At 44.4% G+C, this 20,275-nt stretch overlaps 1 protein-coding gene across 1 annotated transcript in view; it reads right to left on the reverse strand.

The window, feature by feature from the left end:
- NCAPH (non-SMC condensin I complex subunit H) overlaps window positions 1-20,275 on the reverse strand; it is a 204,855-nt gene that overhangs the window by 142,457 nt on the left and 42,123 nt on the right. The gene's annotated exons all lie outside the window — the stretch shown is intronic.

Consider the following 20,275-nt stretch of genomic DNA (forward strand, 5'->3'; position numbering starts at 1 on the left):
CCTGATGCTTGAGGTGCAGAGATCCAGGCTGTCAGGTAGACACGTACTGTGAATACACACACATCACGTAATCCTCTCTTTTCTGCAGGAGTCAGTTTGAATTGAGCCTTGAACATCCAGATCTTGAGACAGTATATTACTTTGGACATCCAGCGGGCGTGGTGCATTGCTCCGGGTGACATGAATCGCACTCCTCTGGCAGGAGCAGCACCGAGAAAGCCAATCACAAGTTCCAAGAATTCTTTATAATCATCTCTCGGCAAGATGCTCGACTCTGTTCAAGATGGTTGTTGGCATAATCGATAGTGCCTTGTTTTATGTCCTCCACTAGACTTGCCACATCATCAGCTGCAATCCCTGGTTCATACTTGGCCGTGTCTATGAATCCCCAGTATTCCTGGAAGCGTTTGAAGAGTGGAACCTCGAGAGAAGATTTGGCTCCCAATCCCATACACACTTGGAACACTGCACCAATTATCAATTCCATAATGTGATGCCTGCAAGCTAGTGACAAGAGCTCCTTCTCAAGCTTCTGCTCTAGGAGCACACAGGCACCAGCAATCCGACCAGTGTTTGAGCTGGTCATGTCAAAACACATAGCTCGGATGCTGTCGGCTACGCCCCAGTCTTCAATGGCTCCAAAGACAGCAGCAGCCGGAGCCTCGCCTGTTCCAGATGGAAACTTGGCAACTGAGTAGCTGAGAAACTCCTTTCCCTGAAACCAATACTGGCAGGCGATCAACCTTCTCTTTTCCAATTAGATTTGACTTCCGTTTCCGGTCTTGCTGGCGAGGGTTCGTTTATTCTCAGCTCTCCATGCTATCCATCGAAATCGAAGTTAAGTAATTGTTCCCATTTGTATTTTCGTTATAACTATTTATTTTATGGTGTATATATTGTCTCCCGACGAAGATTTTCGGTGCAAATCTTTCATACCTGTATTGAAAATCGTGTTAATTCGGGTCGTGTTTTGAGGCCTTGTAGTTGTACAGTGAACACTGTACAACCTTGAGGCTTTGTTTTTCTCTCAGCGGTCCGTGTTTTTGTGATCCAATAACTTTCGTTCTCTGTTTTCCCAATCTTTTCACCCCATAGCCCTCTTCCTTGTGTAAATCACAACTCAAAAACATCCAAAAAAAAAACATTTCCTTCTCTGTTCTCATTCGTTTATTCATTCTTATTCGTTCGTTCGTTCGTTCTTCGACCACGTGTTTCTCCCCCATTTCCCCAGATAGATTGTCAAATTTCAACTCGTTATTTTATCGTCCATGCGTTATTGTTTTGATTATTGTTACTTTTGGTTTGAATTTCCTGTAACTTGTAATTATTTAATCGTGTTCTGCTCCTCGTGTGCGGCCTTGTAGTTGTACCCCCGTCGGTGTTTGTTATCTTAATCGTGTTTTGCTTGGCTCTTAGTTTTTTTCCCTTCTACCCCGAACATAATACTCTGTCTAACGTTCTAAATCCCCACCTCCCCCCCCCCACCCCCACCCCCAAAAACCAAACAACAAAAAAAAAAACCAAAAACATTTATTTTCCTTTCTCCACGTGTACTGTTGACTCATCCTGTATTTTCTGTCCAGGTGTGCTGTTCGCCCCGCCCCCATTAACTCCTTGCCATCCACCGTTTGCCCTTCACGTGACTCGTGGTGGTCCCTCTCGGCTCTCCCCCCGTTGGTATTTTTGTGCACATAAGATTGTTCACGGTTCTGTTTAAATATTATTTAAATATGTATAACCTTTGCCCTTCAGTGTTTTACTCAGTGGTATTTTACAACACGCTGTTTTTCTTCCTATTTAAAAGGCTTTTCTCAATTTCCTCTCCAACTCATTCCACCTCAAAAAAAAGAAATTCAATATCTTATACGTCTCCCTCACTACATGGTCTAAATTCACATTCATTCCATCCCTCCTCCATCATTCTGAACCAGATTGCTAACTTGAAAATCACAACAAACCCAATTTGTTTTCAATGTTCGTCTTTCATTAATCATCCACTTTCTAAACTCCCCTCTTGCCCCTCCCATCCAAATCCCTCCCCTTGCACCTACACTCCTAAACTCCCCCCTTGCCCCGCCACTCTTAAACTCCCCCCCTACCCCTCCACTCCTGAACTCCCCCCTTGCCCTTCCACTCCTGAACTCCCCCCTTGCCCTTCCCCTCCTAAACTCCCCCCTCACTCCTCCCCTTCAAAACTCCCCCCCAACCCCTCCCATTCAAATCTCCCCCCATACCATTCCTCTCCAATTCTCCCTCCTCCCCCCTCCTCCTCAAAGCTGCCTCCTCCCCACTTCGTCTCCCTTCTATCTCATACCTCCACCCCCCCCCAACCTTCTTCTTTCCTCTGCCCCCCCCTCAAACAACCCCTCTCTGTGCCTCATCCCTTCACCTTCAAACCTTTCATCCTCCTCATCCTTCCCTTTCTTGGAACTCTTCTGCAATCGCTGACACACTAACAACTGCTCTCCCTACCTCCCCCTCTCATCCTTCATCTTACCCTACTCCTCCCCTCCCCTGTCCTGTACCCGATGCTGCCCCTCTCTCTTCATTAACGGTATGGACCGCAAACATCCGGGGCCTTCGCTCAAACCTGACTGATCTCTCCATACAGGTTGCTTCTGACAATCCAGACTTGATCTGCTTAACAGAGACTTTCCTCCTTCAAGATGTCTCTGATTCCTTAATATCTCTTCCTGGTTACTCCCTCCTCCGGTATGACAGACCTGAGCCTCGGCCTGGTGGTGGGGTGGCTATCTTTATCAAAAACTCTCTTCCTCACTCTCCTTGCACTGCCCTCTCTCCTCCTCACCCCCAGGAGTACCTCTGGCTACGGCTTCCTCTCCGCTCCCACCTTTTGTTCATATGTGTTCTGTACCGTCCCCCAAACAGTGATGACTCCATCTACATTTCACTGTCTGACAACATGGACCAACTTCTATCCACTCATCCCAACTCTCTCTTCCTCATATGTGGTGACTTCAATTGTCATCATGCCACCTGGTTGGGTGTGGGTTCCTCTCTCACCAGTCATGGCACCTCAGCAAAGGACTTCTGTGACTCACTGGGATTGACACAATCTGTCAATTTCCCGACCCGGATCTCAGCCAATGGAGTATCTTCTCTTCTAGACTTGGTTATGACTAACTTCCCTGCTAATGTCTGCTGCTCTTCTTCTGCTCCAATCGGTTCTTCTGATCATGTGCTTGTCAAAGTGGACATCTCTCTGGCCATTCTCAGAGAGCCTCCTCAGCGTCGACGAGTCTGGCATTTCACTCAGGCCGACTGGGACGGTCTTCAAGCAGCCATCAATCGTCTGGATTGGTCTCCCATCTCCACTGCCTCTGACATCAATTCTTCCTGGGAATTCTTCCAAAGCAAACTGATCTCTCTCATGCACAGATTTATCCCATCTCGCCTTCAGTTGTCTTACCCTTCCTCCCGTCCATGGTACACTGAATCTTGTGGTGAGGCAGTTGCCCTGAAACAACTTGCCTTTGCCTCTTGGAAGGCTAATCCAACTGAAGGAAATCTCAGTTCCTTCCACCAAGCTCGGAACAAGTGTGTGTCTACCCTCAGGAGTGCCAGGAAGCACTATCTCTCCTCACTCAAGAATGAACTCTCAAACCTGTCTCCTTCCTCCAAATCCTGGTGGCGTCTGGTCAAATCCGTTTCTGGTGTTTGTTCCCCCTCCATCCCCTCCCTTACCTCAAATGGCCACACAGTTGACATCGCACGTGACAAAGCCGAATGCCTCAACTCTGTGTTTGCCTCAAAATCCTTAGTCCCAAACCCATCTCTCTCTGTTCCCACCTTTCCCAGTCGAACCAAACTGCTCCTGGACTCTGTGACCTTCTCTCCTGACAAGGTGGAGGAGTTTTTGTCAAACCTCGACTCTGATTCTGCAACTGGACCAGATGGCATCAGCCCACGGGTCCTAAAATCCTGCTCTGCCGCTCTATCTCACCCTCTCTCTGTTCTTTTCACCCTATCTTTTGCTCAAGGTCATCTGCCAGCATCCTGGAAATCAGCAAACATTACCGCTTTACACAAAAAAGGTGCAAAAACAGATCCTTGCAACTACAGACCAATCAGCCTGCTCCCAATTATCAGCAAAGTCATGGAATCCATCATTGCTTCGGATATGAAATCTTTCCTCTTCTCCAATGGCTTGATCTCTGATCATCAATTTGGTTTCAGACCAGGTCACTCTACTCTGGACATGCTGCTTCTGCTGTCTCAACAATGGATGGAGGTCGTCAATGCCAAACAGGAAATCAGAGCTGTCTCCCTTGACATATCACGTGCCTTCGATATGGTCTGGCACCCAGCTCTGCTCACCAAACTCTCCTCCTATGGTATCCATGGAAATCTCCATGCATGGCTTGCGGACTTCCTCTCTGGTCGTAGTCAACGTGTGGCCCTGAATGGATTTCTCTCATCTCCCCTTCCCGTTCAGGCTGGAGTTCCCCAAGGCAGTGTGCTGGGCCCTGTGCTTTTTCTGGTCTTTATCAATGATCTCTCCGACTCTCTGGAAAATCCTCTGTATCTCTTTGCTGATGTCTCCACTCTCTGCCGCTCCATTCCTCTTCCCTCAGATCGGCAGTCTGCAGCCTCCTCACTCTCTGAAGACCTGGACAAAATCACAGACTGGTCAAACATGTGGAACATGTCTTTCAATCCTGACAAATCTCACACTCTTACTATGTCTCTCCGAAAAGATCGACTGGACAACCCTCCCATCTACTTTCTCAACAATCCTCTCCAAGAAGTTCTGTCGCTCAAGCTTTTGGGTCTCACCATCTGCCATGATCTTTCTTGGGAAAACCACATTTCCAAGCTGGCCTCCAAAGCCAGTCGCCGACTGGGCATCCTCCGTCGTGCGAAGTCCTTCCTAGGCACACCTGAGCTCCTCACCACATACAAGGCTTTCATCCGCAGCTCAATGGAATACTGTTCTCCCCTATGGGCTGGTGCTCCTGCCTCACACCTGGCTCGGCTTCACGCTGTTGAATCCAAAGCTTTCAGAATCATTGGAATCTCCCGCGATGAAGCTATCTCTGAGGGCCTTTCACTCACTCACCGCAGGCAGGTAGGTGGTCTTTCTGTCTTCTACCGACTCCTCTCTGGCCTTGCTCCCCCAGCTCTCTCTGTGCTCTGTCCCCCAAATATTCCTACAGGTCGCACAAGATCTGCCAGCCACCCTCTCTGATGGTTAAACTGCCGAAATCTCGGCTCTCTGCTCACCTTCACTCTTTCATTCCTCTTTTCTCCCGCCTCTGGAACAAACTCCCACACTCACTTCAATCACACTCCTCCCTCCAGGTCTTCAAAACAGCTGTTCACCACCATCTCTTATCTTCCCCCATCCAAAACCTTGATCTTTTCTACCCCCACTAATTCACCCCAGATCCACCTTGTTTGAAATTCCAACTTCTTTCCTGGAAGTCTTGGCAGTGTCCATATGTTTTATACCTCTCCCACCCCCCCCCCCTTCCCATGCCCCCTCCCCCCCAAAGCCCTCTCCCTCCCACAGTTCTCTCGATGTCTCCATGTCTCTCGGTCCCTGCTCTCAAATGTTGTGTTTGTGTCCTTCCCCCTCTCTCCCCATCTTTACCGCTCCCGATGTTATTTGTTTTGTGTGTCTGTTTGTCTTTCTGTGTGATTAATGTTCGCTCTTTCACGAGCCTCGATCTTGTATACAAAAAAAAAAAAAAAAAAAAAAAAAGATCAAGGATCAGTTTGCCGTCCCAGTGAACAACAAGGGGAACGTTACCCTGAAACTCCGCCTTTATATTTGCAGATCTCTGGACTCGGTGTTGTACTCTTTGTCGGCGAATTGAGTCTCTGTTTAGAGCAAGTTCATCAATGTTCTGTCCCAAGCTTTGGGCAGTTTCTGCTATAACAAAAACGGCTTTGCGGTCTGACACTTTTGTGCGATCTAGAGCGGCTGCGAGTTCTTCAGTAACGACAGTTTTTCGCTCCCTCTTTCTTTTTCGTGTCTGAAATGTGATGCATCCAGCAGCTCCCTCACTTGCATTGTCCCCAGTTTCCATCTTTTCACTATCTTCTGCTGAGCTGTTTTCAGATTCAGAACCAGATGAAATCAGTTCAGCTGTAGAAACTGCTAACTGTTTCATTTGCTCCATTCGCTGTCGCCTGGCAAGCATTTCCTCCTCTCTTTTGGACGCCGTTTTCTCCTTCGCAGCAAGCTTTACATCTACTCCAGCCAGCGACCCCCTTCTTCCCTTTTCTCGCTGGGCTCACAAGAAATCCTTGTCTTCTTGTAATACTGACGTATTGGTCAGAGCATCAGCGTGAGCGACATCAAAAAGGTCTTCAAGCCTGGAAACAAAAGCCGACTCCTCTCGCGAGTTGAGTTGGTGACGTTCGCGCTTTGTTCTTTTTCAGAAGACGCCATTCTTCAAATGTCTGCTCAAGCTTGGTTTGGCAGTTTTGATGAGCTCTCATCGGGATTCTAGCTTTCTTCCAAAAGTTAGCTATTTCCGTGATGGTAACATCCAACGATTGTCTTACGGTCTCCTTCAGATCGAGATGGTGATGTAGGAAGAATCCAAGAGCCATACGCAATGATGGCAACTTGCTGCCACTTAATTCAGTCACAGAGTCGCCAAGGAGATACAACTTGGTTTGAGATCTTGTTGCTTTTTCCACAGATGCCATTTTCAATCAGATATGAATCTGAAAGAAGTAGAACATAGCATTAAGAAATTAAGAATCAAGAAAATTCAAACAGTTCTATTAATAACTGAGCAGTGAGCACAATGCCTCAAGCAATTACACAAACATACTGCTGCAACAGTGTTGCAGCTGTTGCTTAGTCAGCATAGTCAGTCCATTGAGTCCAAACAGTAAACAAGTCTGAACATGTCTGGAATATAAATTCATGGAAAATTTGCATTGTCAATTTATCAGCAAAACAATGGGATTCGGATGATTGGTTGGGCAATAGATATGAACCAGTTGAACCACAATGATTATGCTTCTATAATCTGTGATAATATTATACCATGTTTATACACCCATTATGTCTGTGATTCTCTGCAAAGCCTGTGATAACTTCGTTTTTATTTTCAAATAGTGTTCTGTGATACACCTATGTACAGTGTTTACTTTTAGATACTATGGTGATAAGCGTTCCCAGGTCAGCGCTACATCTCATTTTAGCATTTATTGTCTAGCAGACTCTAGCTCAACGAACATTTTACTCTTTTATTATAACAGATATTGTGTATGTACAATGTACATATTACTACTGTAATTATTTATTTAATGGAGCACAGAGTTTTATAACTTAAAGGTTTTATCGGTGTTCCCAGTAATTAATTTTACCACAATGATTGCATGTTGTGTGTATGATGATAGGAGAGAGTGTCAATTTACTTAGTAGTTAAAATTGGGTTCTTAATTTATCAACAGAATTAATCTATTATCAGTAGTATGCGAAATAAAAGGGCGGCCACAGCTTTGGGGTATCAGAAACTTTACCATCATTGAGCTACCCCTAAATATTGTTCAATTGTGCTCATAGTTTGCCTGCATTTTTATTTCATATATAGGAACAAATTGAGAGGGTAAGAAGATCATATTTCAAAAGTTCAAAAATAAGCTCCACCCTGATGGACAGGTGCTATATAGTTCAGATGAATCGGATGATGAGTCGGAGTGATGAATGGGGATAGTGAGTACAGTCACACTTTGTAATGTGGTGCAAGAATCTATTGTTACTCGAACAGACTTTTAATAACTATGCTGTGCGATTGGTAATAACTTCCATTTATGACATGATAAAGGAGGATAAAGAAATGGCACATGGACAGGTGCTATATAGTTCAGATGAATCGGATGATGAGTCGGAGTGATGAATGGGGATAGTGAGTACAGTCACACTTTGTAATGTGGTGCAAGAATCTATTGTTACTCGAACAGACTTTTAATAACTATGCTGTGCGATTGGTAATAACTTCCATTTATGACATATATATTTTGTACTGGTGATCAACTTTGAATTTGCATACAGCTACATATCGGCCATGCCTTCCTACATGCTTGCTTTGGTATACCCATGATGCAATTCGTGACTTTTATTAACCAACAGGTCTGAGGGTTTCAATTCACAAAGTGAATCTGGTCAAATTTGGTGTTGCTGTCGACGCGTCCCATCAGTAAAAAGTCAAAGATCTTGCTCCCTATATGTCATACAAACATATGGATGGTGTCACATGTTTACAGCTCAAAGATTCTAGTTCATTATAATTTACAATAATCACCATTTAAGTTGAATATATACATTTTAGACAAATAGAAAAGTAGTTTTTCAAGAGCGTCACCAACAAAATTGGGGCATAGTCACAAATAACTTTATCAATCCTATTATATTGTGAATAGCAGACAGTGCAGCATGGAAAATTAACCAGGAGATGACACTTGGTCACATGATACCTTATTTGTATGTATCAGTACAGTTTTACAGATTTCCAAGACAAAATGGTACAAACCCAAAATACGACGTAACGCAAAACCACAATATTGCAGTTAGGGAGTACCTCCCACTTAAATAGCAAATTGTGGAAAAATGTCCAAGTATATTTTTGTCAGGAATAGATTTTGAATTCTACAGATATTTATACCCTAGAAACAACCCTCAGACCTTTTGGTAAATAAAACTCAATTAAAACACCCCCGAGCTCTGGGACTAAAAGGTGGGTTTCTTTCTAAAGCATGTCTATTCAATTGAATTGGCCATGGGTGGACCCCAATCTGTTGTCGAGACATCTCAAGGATGATCAAAGGAAATTGGATGCACCTGAGCTCAATTTGGTGTGTCACAGCAAAGGGGGTGAAATATGAGGTATTATGTGTAGATCAGTGACAAAAAATCTCAATTTAATCTATTTAAAATTCAGGCTGCACCACTAACAACAAAATGTGAAGTCAATTGGTGTGGATACTTTCTGAAGGCACTTGAGTTGAATGGCCAATTCCTTTTATTTTTCCTGTACATTTTTCAGACCATGTGTTTTTTTTTTTGTATACAGAATCGAGGCTCGTGAAAGAGCTAACATTTATTTCACAAACAAATCAAACAGACAAACAAAATACAGTATATCAAAAGAGGGAGCGGTAGACAAGATGGGGAGAGAAGGGGAAGCACACAAACAACATTTGAGAGCAGGGACATCGGGAGATGTGTGGGAGGGAGAGGGCTTGGGGGGAGGAGGCATGGGAAGGGGGGGGGGGGGAGGGAGAAGTATAAAACACAGGGACACCAAAGACTTCCAGGACAGAAGTTGGTATTTCAAAAAAGTGGATTTGGGGTGAAATTAGCAGGGGTTGCAGTTAGGGTAGAAAAGCGGGTAGAAAAAATTAGCGGGTAGAAAAGATCAAGGTTTTGGATGGGGGAAGATAAAAGATGGTGGTGAACAGATGTTTTAAAGACCTGGAGGGAGGAGTGGGATTGAAGAGAGTGAGGGAGTTTGTTCCAGAGGCGGGAGAAAAGAGGAATGAAGGAGTGAAGGTGAGCAGAGAGTCTTGATTTTGGCAGTTTAACCATAAGAGGGTTGCAGGCAGATCTTGTGCGACCTGTAGGAATATTTGGGGGACAGAGCCCAGAGAGAGCTGTGGGGGGCAAGGCCGGAGAGGAGTCGGTAGAAGACGGAAAGACCACCAACCTGCCTGCGGTGAGTGAGTGAAAGGCCCTTGGAGTTAGCTTCATCACGGGAGATTCCATTGAATCTGAACGCTTTGGTTTCAACAGCGTGAAGACGAGCTAGGTGTGAGGCAGGAGCACCAGCCCAGAAGGGAGAGCAGTATTCCATTGAGCTGCGGATGAAAGCCTTGTATGTGGTGAGGAGCTCAGGTGGGCCAAGGAAGGACTTCGCACGACGGAGGATGCCCAGTCAGCGACTGGCTTTGGAGGCCAGATTTGAAATGTGGTTTTCCCAGGAAAGATCATGGCAGATAGTGAGACCCAAAAGCTTGAGTGACAGAACTTCTTGGAGAGGATTATTCAGAAAGTGGATGGGAGGGTTGTCCAGTCGGTCTTTTCGGAGAGACATCGTAAGAGTGTGAGATTTGTCAGGATTGAAAGACATGTTCCACTTGTTTGCACAGTCTGTGATTTTGTCCAGGTCTGCAGAGAGTGAGGAGGCTGCAGACTGCCGATCTGAGTGATGAGGAATGGAGCGACAGAGAGTAGAGTCATCAGCAAAGAGATAGAGGATTTTCAAGAGAGTCAGTGAGATCATTGATGAAGACCAGAAAAAGCACAGGGCCCAGAACACTGCCTTGGGGAACTCCAGCCTGAACAGGAAGGGGAGATGAGAGAAATCCTTTCAGGGCCACACGTTGACTACGACTAGACAGGAAGTCCGCCAGCCATGCGTGGAGATTTCCATGGATACCAAAGGAGGAGAGTTTGGTGAGCAGATCGGGGTGCCAGACCGTATCGAAGGCACGTGATATGTCAAGGGAGACAGTTGTAATTTCCTGTTTGGCATTGAGAAACCTCCATCCATTGTTGAGAAAGCAGAAGCAGCATGTCCAGAGTAGAGTGACCAGGTCTGAAACCAAATTGATGATCAGAGATCAAGCCATTGGAGAAGAGGAAAGATTTCATATCCGAAGCAATGATGGATTCCATTACTTTGCTGATAATTGGGAGAAGGCTGATTGGTCTGTAATTGCTAGGATCTGTTTTTGCACCTTTTTGTGCAAAGCGGTGATGTTGGCTGATTTCCAAGCAGATGGCAGATGACCTTGAGCAAAAGAGAGGGTGAAGAGAACAGAGAGAGGGAGTGAAAGAGCGGAAGGACAGGATTTTAGGACCCCTGGGCTGATGCCGTCAGGTCCAGTTGCAGAATCAGAGTCGAGGGTTGACAGAAACTTTTCCACCTTGTCAGGAGGAAAGGACACAGAGTCCAGGAGCAGCTGGGTACGACTGAGTACGGTGGGTACAGAGAGGGATGGGTTTGGGACACAAGATATGGAGGCAAACACAGAGTTGAGGCATTCAGCTTTTTCACGTGCGGAGTCAGCCGTGTCGCCATTTGAGGTGAGGGAGGGGATGGAGGGGGAACAAAGACCAGAAACAGATTTGACCAGACGCCACCAGGATTTGGAAGAGGGAGACAGATAAGAGAGTTCGGTCTTGAGAACGGAGAGATATTGTTTCCTGGCTCTCCTGAGGGTGGACCCACACTTGTTTCAGGCTTTGTGAAAGGAAATGAGATTTCCTTCCTTGTACAAGGACTTCATCCAAAATTTCATAGAATATGGCTCCCCCCCAGTGGACTGGTTCTGCTGACATTTGGTCTTACTCCTCCTACCCCTTTCGCCTCTCTTCCATACATGCACCCCTCCCACCCACCAAGCCACATTCCTATTAGCTGCAGAATAGTCTCCATGAGTCCATTTTCTCAAGCTCTCTCCCATTTAAGATTTCATGTTTGTTACACGACACCACATGGTCTTGGCCATTACTTCTGAGCATTATCATCATACTAAAATACACAATTTGGTATGTCAGTCTGTCTGATTATTTCTTGACAGCAATACATTCCATCATTACTTATCCAATCTCAAACAAACTTGACAGAATGACTAAGGGTTACACAATGAAGGTTGTAGCACAATCAATAACATGGCCTTTCCTGCCGCTAACGTGGCGTTTTTCATCGCGAACTTTCGAAACTCGCCCTTGCTGTTAAACACGAAACTGAAAGGGAGGAAGCTCGGGGTGTGCTCATTTACCAAGCAGCTAGCTAGCGCTTGCCATGCCAGCCGTTGCATAACGGCTTTGAATGGAGTGCTTGCTCGAATGCTCAAACCAAATGGCGATCTCTCCACAAGAAACATGGTAAATGAACACACACCCAATGTTCTTGAGACCCGACCATAGATCGACTGTAATCTATATACCCCAAAGAAGAATGACCCTTCCTGCCGCACCCATAGTGAGCGGATGTACTAGTTACACCAAATGGGAAAGTTTTGACCAACCATTCAACTGCAATTCCTGCCTTTGTGCTGTGGTGCATCTGTACTTCACATTCTATCAGAGGGTGCGCTAGTACTCTCTATGTAGGGATGGCACAGGAAAAAATGCCGGTCCCTTCTGCTGCATACAAAACAAGAAGTTTCAGTATCTTCTCTAAAAAGCAGTCTTGGCTATGTGGGAGGAATTATAAGCAGAATAAAGTAGGTGAGGTATCACCCTGCATTCTGAGTGAAAATATTTTATCAGGATATAAAATCGTGTACTGTTGGGCTCTTGCAGAAGCAATGTCAAACCATCTCTTGCTTACAAACCAAGGCAATGATAATCCATTTGGTGTAATCTTTTGTTTTGTAATGTTTCTTTATGAATAAAGGGATCTAGTTTATAATTATATATAAATATATATATATATATACATATATATATATATATATATATATATATATATATATATATATATATATATATACATATACATATACATATATATACATATACATATACATATACTAGGGTGCATCAAACGCCCCATGATTTTCAAAAAGTTGTTGTATTTTAATGTCTATTCCCTCAAATGTTACACTTGTTGGTAGAAGTATGTATGCAAAAAATAGATGAAATCAGAGGTGGTCCTGGGTGGCCACCGGCCACTTTTATATATTTAGGGCCATTTAGGGCCACAGCTAAACTACTTTACAAGATAATGTAAAATTAACTACAAGATAATGTAAAATTAACCATTATACCTATATACAAAAGTAAAGTCCTACTTTTACTAAATGCCTAATATCAAACAGTTAAAACAACCTTACATGTCAATGTAAAATTAACCAAAATCGTTCTTCATATTACAAAGTTGTAGTACAGTGTTGTAGTATTGTACTTTCATTGATTAAAAGTTTGAAAATGTATTAAGCACAACGCCAATGTCACTACTCCAACTTTGCTCGTTTCCGCAAATTTGGCCTCGCTTTGCGGTCACATTCAACCACTTGAAGAAGATTTTGGAAGTGGTCTTCTCTTCTTGCAGTTGAGACAAAATCAGTTGCGAGCTTTACTGCTCTCTCCGCAGGGTCATTCACAACATTAAGCCCATCCACAATGGACTTGGCTGCCTTGAAGTGCTCATTGTTCTGCCAAGTGTCAACATCCTCTGTTAGGAAGGTCATATCTAGGTGAAGAAGGTTTACTGTAAACCACGAGTCCTCGTTCACAAGATCAGCCAGGGTTGTCGCTTCTGTAATTTTTGGAAATGACGGTTTGCCATATCCAGAACCGTAGCGGTGTTTTGGAGTGCTTGGCATTTCATCTGGTTGTATGGCCAGTAACACATCTGCAAGGGCACGACGATCCTTTTGAGGAATTGCATTGCTGAACAGTGCCAAAACAACCAGTTCTGGGGTTAAATACCACAAATGTCTATCAAAGGCTTTCACAGCGCTGACTGAAATGGTTGAGTTGACAGCTTTATAGTTGAGCAGAGTCTTGTAAAAGCACAAATCAAACCATGGGGCATTTGAAGCAGACTGACATATGAGCCACCAATCACAATAAATATAAACAACAAAAACAACAAACTCCTTCAGTTTTTTCTGTTGATGTTGTGTTGTTACAGTTCCTCGAGGTAGTAGAGAAATTTGCTCTTCAAGTAGGCATATTTTGATGGAATAAAGAATCTTTGACATCCACCTTGCTTTATGCATGGCCCCTGGTCTGTGGAGTGTTCCTTGTTTTGTGACATCATCATCGAGGACTACCTGGCAGAGTTGTGCCATTTCCTTGTAGTCTTCCCTACAGTATAAAGCGCTTGTGCGGATTGTGCTTAAAACCTTGTTTTTGCAGGATAAAAGCAGCTGTTGTGCATAGTCATTGTACATGGAAATGTCAATTTTGGTTAAACTTTCATTCTTTGCATGCGATATGCGTTCCCAATTCTTCTGGAATTTTTGGAACAAAGATACTTCTGGAGACTTTGATGACTCAATTTTGAGAATGTCAAACACATGATCCAGGATTACCTCTCCAACATGATGGCGACATGCACACCACAGAAGAGCACGGTCCAGTTTTGATTGAATGGTAACACAGGCAGCTGTAACGTGTCCAGTGTTTGATGCTGTTGTGTCAAAACATAAGTTGACAACTGATTGTTTGCACTTCCATGAATGTAGATACGTGTAAGTGTGCTCGGCAATGATGTCACCTGATGACCTATCACTTCCAGGAGGATATCTAGCCACCCCCAGTAGCTTTACATCAGTGGCATTCCCAACCAACACTGGCAATCTTTCTTCCTTGACATTCTTGTTTGTGAGCGTTGGTATCTGCTTGCCATCCCAGTGAAGTGTTGCAGCTGTTGGGGCGATCCAATTTTCTTGAATATCTTTGGCGATAGCACTTGTTATTGATCGTCGAGCCTTATCAGCAGTTGAGTACGACTTGGCCACACGACGTGGATCACCTCCTGCCTCTTGAATTACAGCTTTGGTGAGCGCAACCTGTTGAACAGGAGTTATGTTTAGTCGAGTAGCAACAGACACAACTGAATGTCTTTTCAGAATATCATGAGGAATAAAGGCAGATGTACCTGCATATGTTGATCTGTGGTGACTACGCTTCCTTTGAAACTCTGGAATCGCCTCTTCTTCAGTTTCTTCCAAGCTATCTGCAGAGTCACTATCATCAGAGCATACAGAACTAATTGTCATCTCTTGTACACTGGATGATTCATGACGTTCTCGTCTTGAAGCTTCCGCTAAGAGGCGTTTTTCTTTTCTATGATCTTTATCAACTTTCTTCTTGTCAACACCACCAAATGAGGCTACTCTGTCAGATTTCATTGACTCTAAAAATACTCTATCTTCCTCATTCTTAATGTTTGTCATTGCATCTTTTGTCCATACACCAAAGGTCTTATCAAGACGTTCATTCATGGTTTGCAACTTAGCCAAAGTGCTTGGAGATTCTCGGCGAGAAACAGGTATTTGACGCAATTTGTTATTGTCATTAAGAAGGTCAAGTATTAGTTTGCAGCATTGATGGTCTGAAAGCATAGGAATATTTGCTTTAGTGTAGAATTTTTTCAGCTGGATAAGGACGATGCTGGCAGATTTCCATTTCAGTGGCTGAGTTTGTTTGCCTTCACATATTTCTTTCTGGATGTACCACATCACGCATCGAAGAACCTGCCGGCAAGTTGGGAGGCGGACTCCTGTCAATGTACCATCTGCTTCTGTAAAAGCATTGCCAAGACCAAAAATGGCACTTGCTAATCTGGTCTTCTTATCTGCCATCTGAAAGAAAATAAAGGATATTATTAGACTACTAGTATGGGACCCACGATTAGACCTCCGATTTCATTCATGTAAAAATACAAACTAATTATCAAACCATCGTTTTTTGCATAAAATTGTTATATTTGTATTCCTCTCATCAAGACCTTCAATTTGATACCAAACATGACTAGGTTTGGGTGTAAAATAACAAAATCAAACATTTTTACATAGTGCGGCCCCGAAAATGGCCCTAAATATATAAAAGTGGCCGGTGGCCACCCAGGACCACCTCTGATTTCATTTATTTTTTGCATACATACTTCTACCAACAAGTGTAACATTTGAGAGAATAGACATTAAAATCCAAGAACCTAAGGGCGTTTGATGCACCCTAACATATACATATACATATATATACATATACATATACATATATATATATATATATATATATACATATATATATATATATATATATACATATACATATATATACATATACATATATATACATATACATATACATATATATACATATATATATATATACATATACATATATATACATATACATATATATATATATACATATACATATATATACATATACATATATATATATATATATATATATATATATATACATATACATATATATACATATACATATATATATATATATATACATATACATATATATACATATATATATATATATATATATATATATATATATATATATATATATATATATATATATATATATATATATACACACAGTCACGTGAAAAAGTAAGTACACCCCATGTAAAGTTTTGACTTTTTCAACATACAACTATTTGATCTTCATTTCAACAATATTGATAAACGAGCAGAAGTACACGGCATTGCCGGGTGGGGAAGGGGAGGGGGAAGGGAATGGGGTGGAGGAGAGGGGGGAGGGGGGAGGGAGAGGGGGGAGGGGCGAGAGGGAAGGGGAGGGGGGAGGGGGAGGGGGGAAGGTGGGAAAGGGAGGGCGAGGGGGGAAGGGGAGGGGTAGGGTGGAGGGGGAAGGGAGGGGGAAGGGAGGGGGAAGAGAGGGGAAGGGAGGGAGAAGGGAGGGGGAGCAGGGAGGGGAAGGGGGAGGGGGAAAGGGAGGGAGGAAGGGTAGGGGGGAAGGGTATGGGGAGGGGGAGGGAAGGGGAGGGGGAAGGGGGGAGGGGCGAGAGGGGGAAGGGGAGGGGGTAGGGTGGAGGGGAAAGGGAGGGGGAATGGAGGGGGAATGGGGAGGGGGAAAGGGAGGGGGAAAGGGAGGGGGAAAGGAGGGGGAAAGGGAGGGGGAGGAGGGGGGGAGGGGGGGAAAGGGAGGGGGAAGGGAGGGGGAAAGGGAGGGGAAGGGAGGGAGGGAGGAGGGAAGGGGAGGGGGAAGGGGAGGGGGTAGGGGAGGGAGGAAGGGTAGGGGGGAAGGGTAGGGGGGAAGCGTAGGGGGAGGGGAGGGGAAGGGTAGGGGGAGGGGAGGGGAAGGGGAAGGGGGGAGGGGGGAGGGGAGGGGGAGGGGAGGGAAGGGGAGGGAAGGGGAGGGAAAGGGAGAGGGAAAGGGGGAGGGGGAAGGGGAGGGGAGGAAGGGGAGGGCCAGTCAACAATGACGTCTGCAGTTCTCATGGGAGGAGAGCAGCACAACAATCGCGACATCGCCCTGCATCTTCGCAACAACAGCACGAAGCGGATTTTGGAGACTCACCGATCCTGTGATGCCTCCAGTACTGGCGTTGCCGGGCGGGGGAAGGGAGACCCATACATTCGCCCTCTCGACTCAAGCTCACTCGGACAGAAGCCTCGCACAAATTACACCGTGAAGGCCCAATGGCCATGTCTATGCCACAAATCAAGTACGTGAGCGAGTCTAGTGCACTGAATTGAAAATATATAGAACGCTCATACTCCGTGAAAAGTGTAGCCGCCGTGTCGCCATCTTGGTTAGCATGACTCGACCAACTCGCTTCGCGGATCTCGTTTGTTTTGAACGTGTCCTAGATTTTAAAAGCGAGACAACTGTTAAAATGCCATTTTGTGCGGGAATAAACTGCTCCAATCGGTTAAGGAAGGGTTGTGGAAAGACGTTTCACAGCTGTTTCAAAGACGTTTAATTCATATTGCACAAAATCGACAAAGATAGACACAAAACACGATCGCACAAAAGGTGAAAAATGCAATCGCTTTTCGCTCTGAATTACGTGCAAACGCGTGACGGAAATCACCATCGCCCAGCATCGAGTGCCAACCAAGATGGCGCCCGGTAGCTGCATCTCCACCTATGTGGTGTGAATGGCAATGGTCATTCTATATATTTTCCGTTCAGTGGTCTGGCAGCGAGGATGGAACATCACGTGATCGCTCTGAGCGAATCAGCGACCTGCTCTGGCACATGCTGAGATTCAGTGTATAATGTTCCTCGCTGTAATGCGCTGAGGTAAATATGAATAAAAAATATGGATCTCGTCAAATATTTTTAGGTAGGCCATGTCCTTCCCAGGCTCAATGGCCATGTCCATGCCAAATATCAAGCATGTGAGCCTCTCCGTTTAGGAGTCTATCGGTAACACACACACACACACACACACACACACACACACACACACACACACACACACACACACACACACACACACACACACACACACACACACACACACACACACACACACACACACACACACACACAGTTTTATTTTTATCGATAAAGGTGATATAATATAAGAAATATCATGAAACATTTACATTTTGTAGTCCATTGTATAATTTAAATAAACATATGCAATTTCGCATGTGGAAAAAGTAAGTACACCCTTGGCTCTAATAGGTGGTATTGCCTCCTTTGGCAGAAACAACCTCAAGTAGGCATTTCTTATAACTGTCTACCAGTCTCTGACATCGACTGGGAGAAATTTTTGCCCACTCCTCCATGCAGAATTCCATCAGCTGTGCGATGTTTGAGGGGTTTCTTGCATGCACAGCTCGTTTCAAATCCCCCCACAACATCTCGATGGGATTTAGATCCGGGCTTTGACTTGGCCATTCCAGAACTCTCCATTTCTTTCTTTTCAGCCATTCCTTGGTGGATTTATTGGTATGTTTAGGATCATTGTCATGTTGCAAGGTCCACCTTCGGTTGAGCTACAACTTTCCAACAGATGGCCTCCCTCACCTTATCCTCAAGCACCCTCTGGTACAATGAAGAATTCATAGTGGATTCTATGATGGTGAGCTGCCCAGGCCCTGATGCAGCAAAGCTGCCCCAAACCATAATATTTCCACCACCATGCTTGACAGGTGGTATCAGGTTCTTGTGGTCAAATGCTGTCTTTGGTTTTTGCCAAACATGTCTTCTGGTACTGGTACCAAGGCTAACCCCCGCTCTAGCAGGGAAAATGGCCGTAAAATGCATGTTGTTGTTGTTGTTTGTCTTCTGGTACTGTGGCCAAATAGCTCTACCTTTGACTCATTTGTCCAGAGCACATTGTTCCAGAAGTGCTGGTCTTTGCCTAGGTGTTCATTGGAAAACATTAGTCTTGCCCTGATGTTCTTTCTGGACAGCAAAGGTTTTCTCCTGGCACACCTCCCATGTAGATCAAATTTGTGCAGCCTCTTTCTAATGGTAGACTCGTGCACTTTGACATCAACAGTGGCAAGAGCTACCTGTAGGTCCCGTGATGACATTCTGGGGTTCTTCGAGACTTATTTCAGCATCTTGCGGTCTGCTCTCGGGCTGACCTTGCTGGGGCGGCCTGGCCTGAACAAGTTGGCAGTTGTTTGGAATCTTCTCCACTTGTTGATGATCTTCCGGACAGTCGAATGATCGATTTCAAATTGTTTGGAGATCTTTTTAAATCCCTTCCCAGACTCGTCGGCATCTATAACCTTCTTTCTGAAGGCCTCAGAGAGCTCTTTTGATCTCGACATGGTGATGCCACACACTTCAACAACAAAGAGCAAACCAAACTAAATGTCTGAGGTTTAAATAAGACAGGTTCCTCCAAGATCCTCTCTAACGATGTTCTAATCATTTGCACCTGAGCTGGTGCACCTGATTCTAATTTTAGGTATTTGAAGAAGGGATAAATGTAGGGGTGGATTTGAGGGGCTGTCTCTATCAATATAAATGATTCTGGCACCATTCGACAGAGTTTTACTGCATGCAGCATCCTTTGGTATTGTAATTTAAATAGCTTGAAAAGATTCCACAAAAAGTTTGCAAAACTACATTCCTTTGTTAAATAATAGGTCGGGATCCGATGGGTGGTCCAAGAGGCGGTGCACGAATGGCTACACAAGCAGCCAAAATGTATTTTTTTCTCAAGGAATCCAGGCCTCAGTAAAGCACTGGAAAAAATGCATTGAACGCAATGGAGATTATGTTGAAAAATAACAGTTGTTACACAAAAAAAATAACAGTCACAGGCATTTGCTACTCCCACCCTCCTCTCTATCCCCCTCCTCCTCCCACCCCCAATTCGTGTAGTTTTATCATCCCTGGTCCCCACCTCATACCGTGACGCAGCACGCCCCTCCCCTTTCACTCACCATTGCTCCAAAGGTCAGTTTAATGGGTGGAGGACCACCAATCCCTAACTTGTCACCTAGGTGGCTCTCCACCCTTTCCTTGGACATGACTGGCAGGCACTTTCCCACATAAACTGCAGGCTTAAGGCCTACATAGACACTAAAAAGAGATATAAAGGACAGATTCCAAATGGCAGAACATAATATGAAAGACTCACAGAATTGGTGAGCTTTTCAACATATATACTGCGGAGTGTGGCCGTCCTCTGGATCGACATATACGCAACGCATATCTAATATTACGATTGATTACCTCACGCTTACTCTAAGACATCAATTGAGGAATTAACTAAACTATACTAAACAATGTTAACCCCAGAGGCATTTCCACAACAGTATACATTGGGAAAAAATTGACAAAACTATTATCCCCTAAAAACCCTTC

The sequence above is a fragment of the Myxine glutinosa genome, chromosome 3, assembly GCF_964187855.1.
Source record: "Myxine glutinosa chromosome 3, kmMyxGlut1.1, whole genome shotgun sequence".
NCBI classification, from domain to species: domain Eukaryota; kingdom Metazoa; phylum Chordata; class Myxini; order Myxiniformes; family Myxinidae; genus Myxine; species Myxine glutinosa.